At 39.1% G+C, this 21,062-nt stretch overlaps 2 long non-coding RNA genes across 3 annotated transcripts; one reads left to right on the top strand and one right to left on the bottom strand.

The window, feature by feature from the left end:
• Nucleotides 1-533: 533 nt before the first annotated feature.
• Nucleotides 534-6,780, top strand: LOC130105892 (uncharacterized). 2 transcript variants are annotated; one of them, XR_008809679.1, is made up of 3 exons: nucleotides 534-579; nucleotides 992-1,200; nucleotides 6,543-6,780. It is a non-coding gene; the product is annotated as an uncharacterized LOC130105892 (long non-coding RNA). The 2 variants fall into 2 exon arrangements; XR_008809678.1 differs by lacking the exon at nucleotides 6,543-6,780 and adding an exon at nucleotides 2,569-2,663.
• Nucleotides 6,781-15,685: 8,905 nt separating this feature from the next.
• On the bottom strand, nucleotides 15,686-18,234 carry LOC130105886 (uncharacterized). Its single transcript, XR_008809673.1, has 3 exons — nucleotides 18,097-18,234; nucleotides 16,424-16,574; nucleotides 15,686-15,989 (listed from the first exon to the last, which is right to left on the bottom strand). It is a non-coding gene; the product is annotated as an uncharacterized LOC130105886 (long non-coding RNA).
• Between the last annotated feature and the right edge of the window lie 2,828 nt (nucleotides 18,235-21,062).

Genomic DNA, 21,062 nt, shown 5'->3' with positions numbered 1-21,062 from the left:
AAAGATAGCCACGAACAGCGGATTCGAGCAGCAGAATTTCAAAATCCTCTACTTCCATATCATGTTTAGTTTCTTCCGTCATTGTCGTAGCTTCCTATCTCCACAGCGCTTGTTAGCTTAGCTTATAAACAAGATGGCTGATATTGCTTTCAGTATCTGCAAGTGAAGTCCCACCCACTGATCTGTGATAGCTCTGTTAGCGCATTAGGTCCAACCCCCTATGGGCGGGTTTGAAAGGGTGGGAATTTGTGCTTGTAGTCTATACAGAAATCCCCCCTTTTTACACTTCCTCCTACAATGACGTCAAATGACGATTTTTGCGTCATTGTAGGAGGAAGTGAAAAAGGTAAATAGTAGATTTCTCTCGTCTCAGGGGAAAATGAAAGAATGTTGCACGACCATTCAATAGTATGACTGGTTGTCTAACAATGGACCTCTTAATGCAAATGGGTGGAGTGACCCTTTAATTTGTGTTTTATTAGTAATCTTTAAAAACAACATTCATATTTTGTTAATGACTGTCATTATTACAGAAAAAAACGAAGGAGTGTTAAAGCTGAAGATCACAGAGTGAAAGAGGTAATTCATCCAAACACAACATGACTTTACAGAAGCAGAAAACCAATTGTTTTTTGTTTCAGACTGTAACTGTACAGACTGATGGGAAACTAACATTGTCAATTATTAGACGTTATCAATACAATCCAGTAAAAACGTTCATAAACTAATATTTATCTTGTTTTAGACCAGTGATTCTCAAACTGTATGTACAAGCCAGCAGGTGGTGTGACTCATGAAGAAAAAAAATCACTTTTGACATGATTTTTTTAATTTATTTTTTTACATGGTTTCATTCAAATTTCTGATAGTTTTAATATAATATAGATATATTTTGTAATAATGTGATAATCATTAGTATATTTACATCAGCAGTTTGATTATTTCACTTCTGAAACTCATTCTGTCTTTTTCTTCTCCTACAATTAACAAGCCTCTTTCTGAACCGGATTCAGCCAATGACGCTCCGTATGCCAGTGTGAAACCCAGAAGATTCAGAGGAAAAACTCCTGAATCCAGAGACACTGAGGAGATCCAGTACGCAACTGTCCAACATCACAGAAAGATAGAGACGAAGAGAGCAGAGGAGAATGAAAGTCAATATGATGATATAAGAGTTTATCAGCCGGATGCTGCAGTGAGGTGAGAAAAACCAACTTAACCAGTACCAGCTTAACCAGTACCAGCTTAACCAGTACCAACTTAACCAGTACCAACTAAACCAGTTCCAATTTAACAGGCACTAGCACCAACTTAGCCACTATACCACCTTAACCAGCACCAATTTATCCAGTACCAGCTTAACCAGTACTAACTTAACCAATACCAGCTTCACCAACACCAACTTAACCACTATACCTCCTTAACCAGCACCAATTTAACCAGCACCAACTTAACCAGCACCACCTTAACCAGCGCCAATTTATTCAGTACCAGCTTTACCAACACCAACTTTACCAGCACCAATTTAAACAGCACCAACTTAGCCACTGTACCACCTTAACCAGCGCCAATTTATCCAGTACCAACTTAACCAGCACCAGCTTAACCAGTACGAACTTAACCAATACCAGCTTCACCAACACCAACTTAACCAGTACCAATTTAACCAGCACCAACTTAACCAGCACCACCTTAACCAGCGCCAATGGGCTATATGCACGCATAACTTCCGCGTTTGACGCAAGAATGCTCTTGTGTTTCCGGTTGGGGAGATTTAAAGCGGAGGAAAACTGAGGAAAACGGGATTATAGCAGAGTTTTCAAAATTTACTGTCCTCTCGTCTTTGAAACGAAACTTTAATACGTTTAGATGTAATTTTATATATAGTTATGTTTATTTAATATAATAAACAAAGAAGCATAAACAAAATGAGGAGTGTCTGTTTTGTCTGTTTTTGTGACTAATGTTTCTTTAGTATAGCAATAGAGTATAAAAACCAATATAAATTCTCGGTATAGCATTGGACTCTACGATCGGCGGAAGTAATCCAGCATCCTTAGACCTTCACCGGAAATATCGCTGTGCATAGAGCCCATTTATTCAGTACCAGCTTTACCAACACCAACTTAACCAGCACCAATTTAAACAGCACCAACTTAGCCACTATACCACCTTAACCAGCACCAATTTATCCAGTACCAACTTAACCAGCACCAGCTTAACCAGTACTGACTTAACCAATACCAGCATCACCAACACCAACTTAACCAGTACCAATTTAACCAGAACCAACTTAACCAGCACCACCTTAACCAGCACCAATTTATCCAGTACCAACTTAACCAGCACCAACTTAACCAGTACCAACTTAACCAGTACTAACTTAACCAATGCCAGCTTCACCAACACCAACTTAACCAGTACCAATTTAACCAGCACCAACTTAACCAGTACCAACTTAACCAGTACTAACTTAACCAGCACCAACTTAACCACTATACCAATTTAACCAGCACATGTTATATCAGCTATAATATTGTTGTGCTGCTGTTTGTTTTGATTGTTTAGGCGATCAACTGTTCAGATTGTGGAAGATGCATCAGTGATCTACAGCAGCGTCAAATGAGTGATAGAGACCAGCGAACACAAAGCCTCTGTTCAATCGTTTAATGAGCGATTGTTGGAATGTTGGACCAACTTAACCAGCATAAACTTAACCAGCACCAACTTAACCAGTACCAGCTTAACCAGCACCAACTCAACCAGCATCGATTTAACCAGCACCAACTTAACCACTATACCACCTTAACCAGCACCAATTTATCCAGTACTAACTTAAACAGCAGAAACGTAACTAGTACCAACTTAACCAGCACCACCTTAACCAGCGCCAATTTATTCAGTACCAGCTTTACCAACCCCAACTTAACCAGTACCAATTTAACCAGCACCAATTTAGACAGCACCAACTTAGCCACTATACCACCTTAACCAGCACCAACTTAACCAGTACCAATTTAACCAGCACCAACTTAACCAGCACCACCTTAAAGGAGAACTCCGGTCAATTTTAACATTGAGCTCATTTTTTTGTACATTTGGAGTGCTGTCAGTACAGACAAAAACGACAAAAATCGGTGTTGCCTACACTGTGTTATCCTCTTTTTAAAGGGGAAATGAAGCAGTCAGTCAAGTTTACATAATTTACAAGATGGATTACCACTATAATCAAAAATTATAAAAGAAACATGACAAATGTTAACATATAAAAGAAAAAAGAAACACCGTTATGTCTTTCGAGCGGCAAGGGCGCCGCCATTGTGCAGTATTATAACTGGTGACATCACGGGGTTGGTTGGCTCTGTGCTGAGTTCAGTAAAATACAGTGAAAGATGCATGTAAGCTGGTCGATCCAGCGAACAACTAACGTTAGGTACAGTCATTGTTGGCTAACAGCTGTAAGCATGAACTAGCAGCTAATGATAACTTAGTGTTTAGCTAGTGAACTTTATTAGTACCAGACAAAAAGACGACGTCTAACGTTAACAAACTGCACATGGAAACATTGTTCGTGATGTCTGCAATCATATTCCTGTCTCTTGTCAACACCATGGTCAAGATCAGCGTCTTGACAGCAGATGGATCGTGCTATCGTGGCGTAATAATCTGTTTGGTTGTAAAATGTATTACCTGAATGAAATGAAATCGAATGTATCGTCCTGTGGAATCATTCGTTCACAGACAGCAGAAGATGTTCAACTAATAAAGATCTTCATCGCTGGCAAACAAATTGACAGATTTGCCGATTTGCTTTCACTAGACTGTACTGTAGGTCCACGGCCACTTCATCCAACGCTCTTGATGTTCTTAAATCTTCCTGTTACAACTCCGAGTCGAGTGTGAATAGAAAGCGCGTTAGTGATTCAGTGCGTGAGGAAACTGAACAGATCATTCAAACTGATTCGCGAACCGATTTAGACAGATCTGCCAACTTGTTTGATGAAGTCTTTGAACAGAAACGACAAAAAAAAAAGAGTGATTCATTTGTAAATTGAGCATCGCTCGTGCCCATAAAAAAAGATACAGCCCAAATGGCCCAAATCTCGTTATATACAGGGATGCAAACGGCGCACTTTATTTTAATGCAAACATGTTGTTAAATGCGCAGTTTATTCCAAGCACGCTGTATCTTTTTTATGGGCACGAGCGATGCTCAATCTACAAATGAATCACTCTTTTTTTGTCGTTTATGTTCAAAGACTTCATCAAACAAGTTGGCAGATCTGTCTAAATCGGTTCGCGAATCAGTTTGAATGATCTGTTCAGTTTCCTCACGCACTGAATCACTTACGCGCTTTCTATTCAGGAAGATTTAAGAACATCAAGAGCGTTGGATGAAGTGGCCGTGGACCTACAGTACAGTCTAGTGAAAGCAAATCGGCAAATCTATCAATTTGTTTGCCAGCGATGAAAATCTTTATTAGTTGAACATCTTCTGCTGTCTGTGAATGAATGATTCCACAGGACGATACATTCGATTTCATTTCATTCAGGTAATACATTTTACAACCAAACAGATTATTACGCCACGATAGCACGATCCATCTGCTGTCAAGACGCTGATCTTGACCATGGTGTTGACAAGAGACAGGAATATGATTGCAGACATCACGAACAATGTTTCCATGTGCAGTTTGTTAACGTTAGACGTCGTCTTTTTGTCTGGTACTAATAAAGTTCACTAGCTAAACACTAAGTTATCATTAGCTGCTAGTTCATGCTTACAGCTGTTAGCCAACAATGACTGTACCTAACGTTAGTTGTTCGCTGGATCGACCAGCTTACATGCATCTTTCACTGTATTTTACTGAACTCAGCACAGAGCCAACCAACCCCGTGACGTCACCAGTTATAATACTGCACAATGGCGGCGCCCTTGCCGCTCGAAAGACATAACGGTGTTTCTTTTTTCTTTTATATGTTAACATTTGTCATGTTTCTTTTATAATTTTTGATTATAGTGGTAATCCATCTTGTAAATTATGTAAACTTGACTGACTGCTTAATTTCCCCTTTAAAATTCACACCCTGTTGACTTCAATGGGGCAAGTTCTAAACCTGCTTTTAGCCTCTTAACATCCTTGATTTGTCATTACAAGTGCACAGCCATGTGAGTGGTGTTATTAAGAGTGACCACGGTCAATCTGACTGCAGTAAATGTGCAAGATATGAATAAAAACGATGTTAATTTAGCCAGCTCACATACCTGTATTTACTTCCTGTTTTCGTTCGAAGTCCACAGCAGTCGATTGTCGAGTTCGCGCGCGCGATCATTAGTTATTAGTTACCAATGATCGCGCGCGCGAACTCGACAATCGACTGCTGTGGACTTCGAACGAAACCAGGAAGTAAATACGGGTATGTGAGCTGGCTGAATTAACATCATTTTTATTAATATCTTGCACATCTACTGCAGTCAGATTGACCGTGGTCACTCTTAATAACACCACTCACATGGCTGTGCACTTGTAATGACAAATCAAGGATGTTAAGAGGCTAAAAGCAGGTTTAGAACTTGCCCCATTGAAGTCAACAGGGTGCGAATTTTAAAAAGAGGATAACACAGTGTAGGCAACACCGATTTTTGTCGTTTTTGTCTGTACTGACAGCACTCCAAATGTACAAAAAAATGAGCTCAATGTTAAAATTGACCGGAGTTCTCCTTTAACCAGCGCCAATTTATTCAGTACCAGCTTTACCAACACCAACTTAACCAGCACCAATTTAAACAGCGCCAACTTAGCCACTATACCACCTTAACCAGCACCAATTTATTCAGTACCAGCTTTACCAACCCCAACTTAACCAGTACCAATTTAACCAGCACCAATTTAAACAGCACCAACTTAGCCACTATACCACCTTAACCAGCACCAATTTATCCAGTACCAACTTAACCAGCACCAGCTTAACCAGTACTAACTTAACCAATTCCAGCTTCACCAACACCAACTTAACCAGTACCAATTTAACCAGCACCAACTTAACCAGTACCAACCTAACCTGTAAATGTAAATGTAATGTAAAATGTAAACCAGTACCAACTTAACCAGCACCAACTTAACCAGTACCAACTTAACCAGTACTAACTTAACCAGCACCAATTTATTCAGTACCAACTTAACCAGCACCAACTTAACCAGTACTAACTTAACCAGCACCAATTTATCCAGTACCAACTTAACCAGTACCACCTTAACCAGCACCAATTTATCCAGTACCAACTTAACCAGCACCAACTTAACCAGTACCAACTTAACCAGTACTAACTTAACCAGCACCAATTTATCCAGTACCAACTTAACCAGTACCACCTTAACCAGCACCAATTTATACAGTACCAACTTAACCAGCACCAACTTAACCAGTACCAACCTAACCAGTACTAACTTAACCAGCACCAGCTTCACCAACACCAACTTAACCAGCACATGTTATATCAGCTATAATATTGTTGTGCTGCTGTTTGTTTGATTGTTTAGGCGATCATCTGTTCAGATTGTGGAAGATGCATCAGTGATCTACAGCAGCGTCAAATGAGTGATAGAAGCCTGTGTTCAGATATTAATCTAGACTATAAAATGGATTATTGGATAGTTGTGGAATAATTTACCCATCTCGAACCACAACCAACAAACAGGTTCATCACACACATTAAGATGCATTAGTTTTATTTTACTCTTTGTGAGAGAATGGCAGTCATTGTGGTCTTGACTGATGTAAAGTCTGTTTCTTGTGTATTTGATGCTTTGGTTACTTTGTTCTATATATATATAGGTCAATATTATATGTATAACTCAGAATGTTTGATATTGAGTTTTAGGCCTAAGCTTAGAAATCAAAAAATATTATTCAGAGAGAAATACATTTACAACATGAACAATGTTCACATTTTATACATCACAATCTCATTTGAAGTTAATCCAAAGAATGTCAGTTGCACATCTATGTAAATAAAAATATGCAGTTTGTAACTCTTTGTATAACGATATGACATTAATAAATAATAAAAGATGTTTTGACAAAAAAATAAAAAATCCAGTGATCTGTACTGCTTATCAATATTGAAATGCATTGTTTTTTATTTTATGTTTTATCTATTATGTTGTATTGTGTATTTTATAAAGAGTTTCCTTTTCATGTTTTACTTCGTATGTTTAGGGCCAGTGCTTCAATAAACCTGATTATGAACCTCATGCAGTTTCAGGCTAGCCTGACTTCGTCATACTCATATTCTAGTCAGAATGTGAGTCTGATACTGCTTCATAGGGCTTTGATTATGAGGCGTGTCTTAACCAAACCAGAAAAAAAAAAAAACTCTGCACTCAATTGGATAGACCTACAACCAATGAGAGCAACGCAGTAAGTCAACTACTTTGCATAGTACAGTTGTCAACTACAGAACTCAAATGCACGCACGCTGGAAGAAGTAAAATAACGAGTGTTGCTTATTTTACTTGGTCCTCTATGAGTGCGACCAAAGGAGAAACCACAACGACCACAGGGTTTTCATTGCGTCCCATCTTCTTAGTTACCATCGGAGCCAGCTGATAAATTAAACTTTTGCCGAATCCCATAGGAAGGACTGCAAACACATCTTTCCGATCAACAAATGCCTTGATTGCAGTTCTATGTTCGTCTTTTAAAATGAATGCGCTGTCGATTTCTTTTACAACAGACGCGATAGCGGAATCTCTACATCTCAGTTCTCCAGCTGCAGTCGTCTCTGAGGGAAACCAGTTCAACCCAAGCGCTCTTTGATAACGTGAGGATTACGTCCCTGCAGATCATCTGTCCATCATCGTATAAAGCCCGCCCTGGCAATTTGATTGGCCCGACGATTTCTGAACCGATCATAATTACTCCTCAATGGAGCGAGTCCAGACCGAACTTCCCGATCAAAAAATGTTGTGGGCGGGGTTCGGGCTGGCATCCAGGCTAGTTTCAGGCTGTCCTGTCTCTGTTTCTATTGGTTAAACTGGACTATTAGGACCTCTAGTGGTTGATTTATGAATTATTGTTCACTGACGTGACAAACAGATATTTGAAATAACGTGCAACTAATTTCCCTCTCGAAACTGTATGTTCTTTTCTCTGAATTGACAGATCTGGATCTTATTTTCATATTCAGTCTGTTTAAAAGAGGAAAGGGAATTGTACTGCCCCTTAAATTGAGTGCTCTGTGAGTTGGGTATGGTAATACAACTATTATTAAAAAAAAAAAAAATCCAGAGAACAACATTGTGTCGGCCCACATCTGGCACCCGTGGAAAGATGATCTGGCCCACATGCAGGGTAGAATAATGGCCCTTGGGCGACTCACTCCTGTTTGCCAGATCTGGGCCACAAGCAGGCCATAGCAATGCCACATGTCAGCCAAGAGCAAATAAATAAACCAGAACTGGACCTTATCTGAGCCACAAAATCTGTGTATATTAAATATGGAGTCATCTCAACCTTAATAAGCCTGTTAACAAGCAGAATCACTGAAGGAAAGAAGAGAACAGAAAAAGAAACACAAGAACTACAACTGACTTCAGACACAGTCTTAGATGAAATCACCTGAAGAGAAAAGAAGACATTAAATCTGAAGATCTCAGCAGAGGAGGATTAAACAACTCCACAAACAGCATTACCAGCTTCACTTATTACTAACCAGACTGACTTAATTTCTGTCAGATGTCTACATAAGTTTTATTGAGAATTAACAGAGGTTTAACTCTGTTTCATTTGAAGTCACCATAACAGCGATTAGTGTTTCCATTAGTTGTCCTCTAAACTTTTAATATGTTTTTTATCTTTAACCGCTGTGACAGTGTGTTTATCAAGCACATTTGCAGCAGCAAAGAAAGCTACAGTTAAATGAGATCAGGTGATGATGGTTTCCTGTTGATGGTTTTATTATCATCATGAAATAGAATGATTCACTGATGTCTTTTGTATCTAGCAATTGTGTTGTACCATTAATATAGTCACATCATACACTGTTCTTAGCTTGAATTACCTGTAGCCAGAAAATGACTTGTTGAAGTTTGTTTTTAATATATTCCTACACTGTAACAAATTGCTGTAAAAATTAATTTTAACGATTAATCAGATGCAAACAGAAACAAAACAGTCCTAATTGAAAGAGAACAAGTTGACAAAAAGATTGAATCCAAGATTGGGTGAAAATATGGTATTATGAGTGACTTATAAGCTATTTTTTATAGGCCGGTCATTTTTGACCGGGAACACCACAAGTGTGACTATGTGCCATATTTTTTACAAAACAAAAGTTTCAAAACAAAATTCCTGGTGAAAATTTTAAGTTGACTAGTGTGATCAACAATACCAATTTTCTTCAGATTTTATTTAATATTTCCAAAATTATTCAAAATGTAAAAAAAAAAAAAAAAAAAAAAAAAAAGTGAAATGCCTACTCTCAAATAAATGAGGCCTATGATTATTCAGATGCAAATCAAAATATAAAACCAGTCCTAATTGAAAGAGAACATGTTGACAAAAAGATTGAATCCAAGATTGGGTGAAAATATGGTATAATGAGTGACTTATAAGGTTTTTTTTATGGGCCGGTCATTTTTGACCGGGAACACCACAGGTGTTATAGGGTTTTGAACACCACATGAGGGTTAACAAACCAATGCATCAGTTTATGTAAAAACAATGAGTATGTTAAAGCAATGATTAGGTGGTTATCATAATTATTACAATATGGGACATTTGGCAGTTGTGTGTGTGGATTCAGAGTTGGCGTCATCTGAAGTCCTCGCAGGAGTTAGCGTCATCTCTTCACAGGTGTTGGGTCATCTAATATCTGTGTAAGGCCTGGGACACAATCTTAACCGATTTTAAAACTGTGGGAGACCACAGACACAAACATTAGCATTGTAATACTCTGAATGCACATCCTAGAAGAATCGTCCAAGCTTTGAATTTTTGGGGGTTGCAAATTGGGCTTAAAATCTTCAAGTTTTGGGCTAGCTTAAGTCTCTCACTACCCAGCTACAATTGGGAATGTTCCCAAAACATGTATTTGTAAAGGTTGTTTTTGGTTATCCCGGAATGTTTTCATTACGGAAATATAACTTTTTTTTAATTTATCAGAACGTTTCCCTAACCTAAACAACTCCACAATCAGCATTACCAGCTTCATTTATTACTAACCAGACTGACTTTATTTCTGTCAGATGTCTATGAACGGTGGTTTAGATGTCAATGTTTTAAAACGTTTGGTCACCATTATTGTGATCAGTGTTTCCTTTAGTTGAGCAGTTTGACTCTTGACATTTTAAGTGCAATTTTGGTCTTTGTAACAGTGTTTACCAAAGCACATAATTTGTTACAATGGAAACAATAAACAAAGGTGTTCAAGTGTAGTAGAAAAAAATAAAATGGTTCTCTAGTCTTATCCCTGACCAAAAGTTGTAATTTGTTTTTAATAAATAACTTTCACCTTTCTTGACACAGAGCAGACATTCTGCATTTTTATATACATTGCAGACAGTTTTTGAAAATCATTACTATTTTTTTTTAAACAAACAGACATCAAGAATCAGCATATGAATCTCAACAATGGTGACATGCTTCATGCAGATTACTTTCCCAATATTAAAAAAAATCAGCTTGCTATCCGATCTTTATAAACAAAAATTAATGTTGTTGAAAAAAAAACTATTAATAACATATTATAACTTTTGGTCATATTTTGTTCTTTATTATGTTGTAAACTATAGCCCTATCTCCAGACCACCTTTGTTTTTGGCTTTCTTTGCAACAAATTATGTGTTTTGATAAACACTGTTGCAAAGACCATACAATCACATAAGAAGTCAAGAGTCAAATTGCCCAAATAAAGGAAACGGTTCACCATAATGGCTAAAACATCAACATCGAAACCTCTGTTAATTCTCAATAAGAGCTTCTGTAGACATCTGACAGAAATGAAGTCAGTCTGGTTAGTAATAAGTGAAGCTGGTAATGCTGTTTACCAGCTGTCTACCAGGCATGCGCATGCGCGAGCAGTCGGTGTTTGTGTTTGAAAGCTCCGTCGAATCAATTCATTAATCCTTGATTTTCTTCTTTACCACTCATTTATAAACAAGCACTTTCTATTTTTATATCATGGGAACTTATCCTCGATACTATTCCTTATAAAAAAACAATCGGATTGCTTTGATATCGCTACTTAGACCCAACTTTGCGAATCTCGGCTACTAGCCTTTAGTCCGCTAGCATTTCACGCGTGGCCTCGCGCCTATGGAGCGTCTGATTTTACACCCGTTTCACTGAAAGGATACAGGTTATATCCGGCATTTCAGTCCTAAATTACTAGTGATATTGGTAGTATCACTACTAATCTACTGTTCATCTGTTATGGCGAACATATCAGATGTGTGTCTAACGTTACCTCTGAGTGCAGGTGAGGACACATTCGAACTGATTTCGGTACGATTGGAGCTTGAATCGGTGGAGAAACAGATCCGTGGTCTGCTGGAGAAACAAGCCGAGCTGCGGGATCGCCGATCAGCGCTTGAAACGTCACGCGCCGATGCACACAAGTCAGTGGTTAGTAACTTTTTGACTCCGACTTCGTCTACTCCGTGCGTTTCTCTGCCCAGGAGGACGCGATCATCTCTGGCATCATTCACTCCGGCACCGACACAGCACCATGGACCCTGGGTGATCCCACAGCGGAAGACACGAGCCAGGACCAGAGCAAGAACCTCTCCGCCCCTCCCGGTCTTCGAGATCTCCACCCGGAACCGCTTCTCCCCTCTTCGCGAGTCGGAACGGGACGACGCCGTGATCATCGGCACTTCCATGGTCCGTCATGTCCGTGCTACCTCAGGTAAGGGTAAGGTGCGCACTCACTGCCTTCCTGGTGCTCGTGTTCTTGATGTCGCCGCACAGGTTCCCGAGATCCTGAACGGTGAAGAGCGCGTCGGAGCTGTGGTGCTTCACGCTGGAACAAACGATATCAGGCTGCGGCAGACGGAGGTTCTGAAGAAGGACTACAGGAGCCTGATCGAGATGGTACGCAGCACAGCGCCTGAGGCAACGATCATCGTGTCTGGACCGCTTCCCACGTACCGACAAGGACAGGAAAGGTTCAGTAGATTATTTGCACTAAATGAATGGTTAATGTCATTGTGTAATGAACAAAAACTGCTCTTTGTAAATAATTGGAATCTGTTCTGGGAGCGACCTAGGCTCTACCGTGCTGATGGCCTGCACCCCAGCAGAGCCGGAGCGGCTGTTCTGTCGGACAACATCTCCAAGACGTTACACACCGTATGACTAGAAAATCAAATTCCAAATCACAGTCTTTGCTGTGCCAATTTAATTGATATAAGTAGTGTAGAACATTATATAGAAACTGTGTCTATTCCTCGTTTAGTGAGGCCAAATAATAAATCCACTGTAGGATCTAGGAAAAATCTTATTGTAATTAAACCTGAAAATCTAAATATCAGTGAACAAAAACAATTTCTGAAAAACTAGGTCTTCTAAACATTAGATCGCTCACACCTAAGGCGGTTATTGTAAATGAAATGGTCACAGATAATAGCTTCGATGTACTTTGCCTTACTGAAACCTGGCTTAAACCAAACGAGTATTTCGGTCTAAATGAGTCTACCCCGCCAGGATACTGTTATAAGCATGAGCCCCGTCTGATCGGTCGTGGCGGCGGTGTTGCAACAATCTATAGAGATATTATTAATGTTACTCAGAAAACAGGTCACAGGTTTAACTCGTTTGAAGTACTTGTGCTAAACGTTACGCTCTTAGATGTAAGAAATAAATCCCTATTATCTCTAGCCTTGGCTACTGTATATAGACCTCCAGGACCATATGCTGATTTCCTAAAAGAGTTTGCAGACTTTCTTTTAGATCTATTGGTCAATGCCGATAAAGCAATAATTGTTGGAGATTTTAACATACACGTAGATAACACAAACGATGCGTTAGGGACTGCGTTTACAGATTTATTAAACTCCTTTGGGGTCAAGCAGAATGTCAGTGGTCCCACTCATCGTCTAAATCATACACTAGATTTAATTATATCATATGAAACCAATCTAACCGATATAGATATTATACCGCAAAGTGACGATCTCACCGATCATCACATGGTAACTTGTATAATATGCACTGCTGAAATTTGTCATGTTGCGCCACGTTATAGACCAGGCAGAACAATCCTTCCGACCACTATAGATAGATTCTCAAATAGCTTACCTGATCTATCTCAGCTGCTCAGAGAACCCAAACAAACAGATGAACTAGAGGAAATGACTAGCAGTTTGAGCACCATTTTCTCTAGTACATTAGATATTGTTGCACCAATTAGATCAAAAAAGGTTAGAGAGAAAACTAAAGCACCATGGTACAACAGTGCTACGCATGCTATCAAGAGAGAAACTCGTAACCTAGAGCGTAAATGGAAACAAACTAATTTAGAGGTCTTTAGAATCGCGTGGAAAGACAGTATGTCACGTTATAAAAAAGCTCTAAAAGCAGCCAGGGCTGAGCATCTCCGCAAACTAATAGAAAATAACCAAAATAATCCAAGGTTTTTATTTAACACCGTGGCTAGACTAACAAATAAACAGACATCACCCGAGCAAATTATTCCGTTACAGTATAGCTGTAATGATTTTATGAACTACTTCAATGAGAAAATAGAAAGCATCCGAAACACAATTGTAAATGTACAATCCTCTATGGTGTCTTATGATTCAGCCTCAATTATCGCCCATCAAGAACAACTACACCGCTTTACAACTATAGGACAGGAAGAGCTAAATAAACTTATCATTGCATCTAAACCAACAACATGTTTATTAGATCCAATACCAACTAAATATCTGAAAGAAGTGTTACCTGTAGTGGAAGAGCCTCTTCTTAATATTATTAACTCGTCTTTATCTTTAGGTCATGTTCCAAAAATATTCAAGCTGGCAGTAATAAAACCTCTTATTAAGAAACCGCAATTAGATCCAAATAACTTAGCAAATTACAGACCGATTTCAAATCTTCCATTTATGTCTAAAATACTAGAAAAGACTGTGTCCGCTCAATTGTGCTCTTTCATGCAAGAAAATGAGATATATGAAAAATTTCAGTCAGGATTCAGACCGCATCATAGCACAGAAACTGCGCTAGTTAAAATTACAAATGATTTACTTTTAGCTTCTGACCAAGGCTGTATCTCAATATTAGTTCTACTCGATCTTAGTGCTGCGTTTGACACTATCGATCATAAAATACTCTTGGATCGACTACAAATCTACACTGGTGTTCAGGGACAGGCATTAAGCTGGTTCAGATCGTATTTATCAGACCGTTACCATTTTGTCTGTTTAAATGGGGAAAAATCGAAGATAACGTCAGTAGACTATGGAGTGCCGCAAGGATCGGTGTTAGGCCCTCTGCTATTCTCAATATATATGCTGCCACTTGGTAATATTATAAGAAAACATGGAATTAATTTCCACTGTTATGCTGATGACACTCAATTATATATTTCATCACGGCCAGATGAAAAAACTAACTCATCAAAATTGACAGAGTGTCTTAAAGATATAAAATGCTGGATGACGCATAATTTCCTGCTACTAAATCCAGATAAAACGGAGGTATTACTTGTTGGTCCAAAAAACTATCCACAAAACCACTTACAATACAACTTTAATATAGAAGGATGTCCTGTTACTTTATCCTCTACGGTAAAAGACCTGGGAGTTATACTAGACCACAACTTGTCTTTTGAAAATCATATTTCATATGTTACAAGAACAGCCTTTTTCCACCTTAGAAACATTGCTAAATTACGTAACATGCTATCTGTTTCCGATGCAGAAAAGTTAGTTCATGCATTCATGACCTCGAGACTAGATTACTGTAATGCTTTATTAGCCGGTTGTCCTGCATCCTCAATAAACAAGCTACAGTTAGTGCAAAATGCAGCCGCCAGAGTTCTTACTAGGTCAAGAAAATATGATCATATAACACCAATTTTATCATCTCTACACTGGTTACCTATCAAGTTCCGTATCAATTACAAAGTACTATTACTGACCTATAAAGCCCTAAATGGTTTAGCTCCTGTGTATTTAATGGACCTTCTATCGCCCTACAATCCATCGCGTTCTTTAAGATCTCTAAATTCGAGGCTTCTAGTCATTCCTAGGATATCTAAGTCCACTAAAGGAGGGAGGGCGTTCTCACATTTAGCTCCTAAACTCTGGAATAGCCTTCCTGATATTGTTCGAGGCTCTGACTCGCTGTCCCAGTTTAAAACTATGTAACGGGGACAACGAATGCAATATTCTATGTATGTTACTCTACAGAGATTAAATTCAGCCTAGGTTCGGCTCTGGGTGGATTTAAAAGTAAAAGGGTGGACCAAATCAATTTTAAGTAATTATCAGCCGGCAATTTTATTTACAATAATTCACATTCAATATTTAAACAATATTCTCACAGTTTGACTCTTTGTCTGGTCTCCACTCAACTCTATGAACCAACAACAAAATGATTCATATCAAACCAGAAGTTGAATGTAAATACCAAAAATGAAATAAAATTAAACAAAATAAAACACAGTCTCAATAATTTCTTCTGGATCCTTTGTAGTATATGAAGTGCTCAAATGTCCATATGAAAAAACTCAAATGTCCATGTGTTAAGCTCCAATGGTCATGTGTGTGTGTAAAGAGCTTCAATGTATTTGTGTGTAAAGAGCCTCAATGTATTGGTGTGTAAAGGCCTTTTGTGTTGCTACCCGGGTAGTATGTATGTGCTTAGCTCTCTTGTGTGCATCCGTGATGGACCACGACGATTCTTTGAGTGGCAGATCAGGGTCTGGCTCGCCGTTCAAATGGTTGATCACTCAAATTGAATCAGCATTCAAAAAAACCAATCTGCATAAAACAATGCAGTCACATTAAACATTTTTCTCAATATAAACCATTTTTACACCGACATTTTCTATTAGCTGCACAAAATGTCCGTTATTACCAGTGTTAATTCAACACGTGACAATATAAGTGCAAATAAACAGCTTAAACACATAAAAGTATTTCAATATGCAATATATTTCTCTTATTTGAATATTTCGTTAGTTGTACAACATTTCTTTTATCATTTGCTGCATTTATAACACTTGTAGAAAATAAAATAATTTAACTAAACAGTTAAACTAGCATTATACACGGACAGATTTGACTCTGTATTAACTTTACCATATAAACATACATTCTAAAACATAATATATAACTCTGATTGGCTTTAAGACACATATAATGAAAAAGGAATATCAATTTGAAAGTTAAAGTAATGCATAAGCAAAACTCACCAGAGTTCGTGTAAAAGAAAAACCAGTAACCAAAAGCTTTGACCGGTTGTTTTCCTCAGCAACTGGATAAATAAACAACCTCGATGACTAATATTACTCTTTATAAAAGAATATGCACATTGAACCGAAGAACAAATGAAAATTAGATCGTCTTTTTGCAGCTACACGCTAGTCTCGCGTAGCCAGACCTTCAGACTGACGGCTGAAGGTCTGGAACTCATAGCAGCTTTCTTTGGCCAAGGCCCGCCCATAAGGCCGTTTGACCGACATGTCAAACAACCAATTACAGTTCGTTTCGTTCAGCGTCACGTTTCGGGGCGTGGAAATGTCCCCACAACAACAGACCGGCGTGCAACAAGTCAGTCAGCATAGAAAATCAAAGAAGGAGAAGAAAACCGAACACAATACTGAATCGGCCAGCTGCGATGTCAGCGTCTGTTGTTTCATGTTTGCCCGCAAACGCGGCTGATAGGCCTACCTTTACAGTTAGGTACTTCACTTGATCTTCCATAATAGATCCTAGTCAACATTGAACATTGAATATAAGGGAGATTTCCCGGAATCCATCCCCAAAATAAGGGATTTTTTTTTTTACAAGATTCTTACCCACCACAAACTTTAAAAATAAAGCACTAATCATTAAAAGTCTAAAGAGTTTATAACTACAAATGAGTGAGAGAGAAAGAGACAGTGTGTGTGTGTATGAGAGAAAGTGTCATTTTTTAAACATTTTTTATCAGAGAATGTTTAAATACTAATATCAGCTTACGAGGGAAACGGTACGTGGTGCTTCGGGGGCTGCTGGAGATGATTAGGGAGAGGTCTGTGCTCCTTTACCGATCAAAGCGCGCGCTGACACGGAGTATAATTGTTTATACTTGACGCGTCCGCACGAGCGCGGCAAAGATTACGCGTTGGGTGCGCAAGACCGGCAAGACCCCATTTCGCTTGGCTGTGTGCACAGCTTTTTTTGTAACAGCGCGCGCGGCGCCGCATCCGACGATGAACGACTTCAAGCCGAATCTGCCCGAGCATGTACGTCTCACACAATCTAATCAGAGCGTAAAAATACGGGATATTTTACGGGAAAATAATAAAACGGGAAGACAGCGGGAAAAGAGCTAAAATACGTGAGAAACCCGGAAAAAACGGGAGGGTTGACAGCTATGTAATAGATAGGAGGGGACACACAACTAGTAAAGTTGGATCTGCTGGGAATCCTTATAAATGCTGACAAAGGGTCGGCCAGGCTTGGAAAATAACACTCTTCCCAAATCCCGTCGGCAAACAGGCTAAAATATCTCTTTTTGTCTCCACTAAGTGCCTCAAACAAAACTCCTGGACATCTCTTAAAGAGTCTACGCCGTGAACCTCGCATACTTTTGAGAATCCTACGTTTAGCTGATCTTGATAAATGCTCATTGTCACTCATGTAAACACAACAGTTTTTCTTCCGCAATCACACGTCTGCGCCATAGACAGTATAAGAAGGGTCTGCGCTTTGTTTCCTGGCAGACCGAAAATAAACGCGACACTCGCGCCCCCCGGAAATCCGATACAATTCAACCAATCAGATGACGACTTCGACATTCCTGAAGTGTTTCCAGTTAAGTGTACCATATGCATCAGACGTTTAGCCAACGTTCCGTGGGCGTGACGTCTGAGGCTGAGACTAGCTACACGCTAACCTCGTGCGTACATAGTCAGCAGGCTTCTTCATCTGATTTTCAACATACGCTGACTCTCAACATACCACAGCGTTAATCGCCCTCTAGAGGTTAAGGATAGTACTGCACCTAAAATACAGAAACTCCTTTTATGGTATATAAATCAACCGTAGTTACAAATAAATATACTTTCATTCTGAATGTTAAATTCGAAAGGGTTACAACTAGATTAAAGACGCATCTCTTTAGCCAAGCATTTACATAATGCTTACCTTTTATAATACTGCTGAATCAGATCAAATGCATTTAATACTATAAAACTTGAAGAGACTGTAGGTTATCTGTATAGGTTGCATAGTATTTACAGTCATTACGTTCCTGTGTATATTGCGTGAATGACGGGTGGTTGGGCAGATATTGTGTTGCGGTAGGTAGTATGCCATACGGAACCGTTGTCCACTGAAACTGCCTATTCACGCACCAGTGGGGCTCGACAGCCTTAGTCAACGGGTTGGCGCGTATGGTTGGGTGTCGGAGAGATTGTGGTTAGGTCTCAGCAGCAGGAGGGACGTAGAGGTCAGTAAGCTGGGCTGAGTTGAGTGGGGGACGGAGGGGGGTGATTTTGGGACGCAAGAGTCACTGTCTTCATGTTTTGTCATTTACGCCTGTGTTATGGAAATCATCATTATGAACAGCAGCTACGCTAATTATTTTCCCTTTGCTTTTCTGCTGTTATCTCGGGACGCGAGTCCCGAGAAAATGGCGTTCGTCAGCTCCAGTTTGTATCCAGCCTCTCACGGAGACTTCAGATGCTCCAATCACAAAGCCTATGAAGTGACGACTCAACACGGGCGATATGGACTCTCTATAGTGGACGGCACTGATCCTCAACAACTCGTCTTAAGACCGGCGTGCATACTTGGACTTCCAAAAAATACTCTAAATGTTCCGATCCAATCTGACTTGTAATGCTGCCCGAATCATGCACTGTTCCTTCGTTGACCAGAGGAGAACTGGCCCTCCGACTGAGCCTGGTTTCTCCCAAGGTTTTTTTCTCCATTCTGTCACCTGATGGAGTTTTGGTTCCTTGCCACTGTTGCCTTGGCTTTTGGCTTGCTTAGTTGGGGACATTTAATATTCAATAATATTATTGATCTGCCTTACTTAAGGTGGACGTTGACGCAATTTCTTTTAGAAACAAACTTTGTTATATTGTTTTCATGTTATCACTGTGAAGCGCTTTGATACAATCTGTATTGTAAAAAGCGCTATATAAATAAAAAATAAAGGCTGTTTGTGGAGTTGTTTAATCCTCCTCTGCTGAGAATGAGATCTTCAGATTGAATGTCTTCTTTTATCTTCATCTGATTTAATCTAAGACTGTGTCTGAAGTCAGTTGTAGTTCTTGTGTTTCTCTTTCCTTCAGTGATTCTGCTTGTTAAAGTGTAAATTGCAGGTACAATTTTTCACGAAGATAATGCAATGTGCTTACTAAACATAACGATAACAACCACCCACAATTGTTTGTTTTTTTATACCAAAATGCTGCATATAATATGAAAAGTTGGTACGTTTTACAGTGGTTTTAAGCACGCCCTCTCCCTTCCACTAGGCTGGGCGTGAGGCTCCACAAGTTCCCCAAGGACAAACGACTGATTCGTGCCTGTAAGTGTTACCCGAGGTAGATCTCGGTAAGCCCGACCCTACCCGAGCACATTGTGTCCGAGGCCGAGCCCAGCCCGACACATTAACTGTAATTATGAGCCCGAGCCCGATTTAAACCCGACCATTTTAATACGTGGGTCATTATTATAACTGACGTTCTCAACGTCTATGTTACTTTCTCCCGCCCGCAACATTTATGTTTTGTCCCGCTCCCGCCCGCAAGAAGACTTTTTTTCTGTACCACCAAATACTGTCATGTGGTTGGAGGAACGAACCCAAGCGCAGACAGCAAATAACTCAAAACGGGGTTTATTGATGACAAAACAGAAAACAAAACCCACGATGGGGCAAAACAAGACAGGTTAAACTAATAAAAGACCTTTACAAAACAAGACGGTCAACAGGTACTCACAGCTTGATACGATAGACAAGATTCACAGAAAGTTTGACAAAGATCTTGACACAGTTTTGACAATGAAGCGACAAAGGACAGCTTCCTTCTTCTTCTTCTTCTTCTTCTTCTTCTTCTTCTTCTTCTTCCTTGGTGTTTTAGGGCAGTTGGCATCCAAAAAGTTGCATTACTGCCATCTGCTGTTTATTATCACTTATTGTCACTTCATACTTAAATTCGTCTTTCCTGTCCAGTCCTCTTTAAAAAATAAAATAAATGTTTATTTCCTTGTTCACTCTTCCCATATTCTAATATATGTTTTACATTATATTGTCCTATACCAATTTCTTGTAAATTATGTTTCAACTCTTGCCTTTCTTGAGTAAATTTCCTGCATGACATAAAAATGTGACTGACTGTTTCCTCCTCTTGACGTTCATCACATTGACCTGTGGGATGTTTTCCTAAAATACAAGTTCCATTTAACTTACTATGTCCAATCCTAAGTCTTGTTAATACAACTTTCTCTTTCCTTCTATTTGACATCTCTCTTATAATACCTACTTTATTTTGAATCATGTAGATGTCTTCCTTTACTTTCATGATCCCATTGGTATTGCCATATTTCCATGACCTTTTTCCACACTAGACTCTTACCTTCTGATTTTGACAATTTAATTTCAATGTCAACACGCTCTTTTTCGATGCCTTTTTTGCCAATCTATCAACTTTCTCATTTCCCTGTATGCCCACATGTGCTGGTATCCACATATATATAATATTTTTCCCTTGTCTACATACCCTTGAATTTACAAACAAGATTTCATATAATATTTCTTGATGACTACTAGGTTTTCCAGTCTTCATACTCATAAGAGCTGATACAGAGTCACTACATACTAAAATGTTGCTATCC

The sequence above is a fragment of the Rhinichthys klamathensis genome, unplaced genomic scaffold (genome assembly GCF_029890125.1).
Source record: "Rhinichthys klamathensis goyatoka isolate OS25496 unplaced genomic scaffold, OSU_Roscu_1.1 h1tg000330l_1, whole genome shotgun sequence".
Taxonomy (NCBI): domain Eukaryota; kingdom Metazoa; phylum Chordata; class Actinopteri; order Cypriniformes; family Leuciscidae; genus Rhinichthys; species Rhinichthys klamathensis.
The sequence above is the reverse complement of the archived record's forward strand: the minus strand, read 5'-3'. Positions and strand labels throughout refer to the sequence as shown.